The following is a 504-nucleotide window of genomic DNA, read 5'->3' on the forward strand; positions in this document are numbered from 1 at the left end:
GAGCAGCCTCTGCTGGGCTCTGGGTCTCACCCCCCACGGCCCCCCGCTCCCTGCATGACCCCGGATGACCCCCACTGCCCCCCACCCCAGCCCATGGTGCCACATTGCTCCCTGATTGCTCCGTGATTGCTCCCGGTCTCAGGAGAGCGCAAAGCGACGGAGCCTCCCCCGTGCCACCCAGCGGAGATGTGTACAGCCCTGATTGCGGCCCCGCAGGGAACAAGTTGGGGGGGTGGGGGAGGCTGAAAGATGCCCAAAATTCATCGCCTGAAAGCAGAGGTGATGTCCCGTCTCCTACCCACCCCCACGCTGGGGCCCAGCTGGGCAGGCTGGTGTCGCCCCAGCCCTGACGTGATGCAGGGGGGCAGCAGACGCCTGGAAAGGAGGACCCAAGCTGCAGCCCATGGGGCTCGGCCATGCTCCCTTCTCCCCCGGCCCCCGCAGCCAGACTGGGGAGGGTGCAGGGGGGGCTCAATGCAGCCCCCGCGACCGAAGGGACGTCCA

At 68.5% G+C, this 504-nt stretch overlaps 1 protein-coding gene across 1 annotated transcript in view; it reads right to left on the reverse strand.

Annotated features, from left to right (window-relative positions):
- LRP1 (LDL receptor related protein 1) overlaps window positions 1–504 on the reverse strand; it is a gene marked incomplete at its 5' end in the record, with an annotated part of 92,779 nt that overhangs the window by 91,547 nt on the left and 728 nt on the right.

The sequence above is a fragment of the Alligator sinensis genome, unplaced genomic scaffold, assembly GCF_000455745.1.
Source record: "Alligator sinensis unplaced genomic scaffold, ASM45574v1 scaffold265_1, whole genome shotgun sequence".
NCBI lineage: Eukaryota > Metazoa > Chordata > Crocodylia > Alligatoridae > Alligator > Alligator sinensis.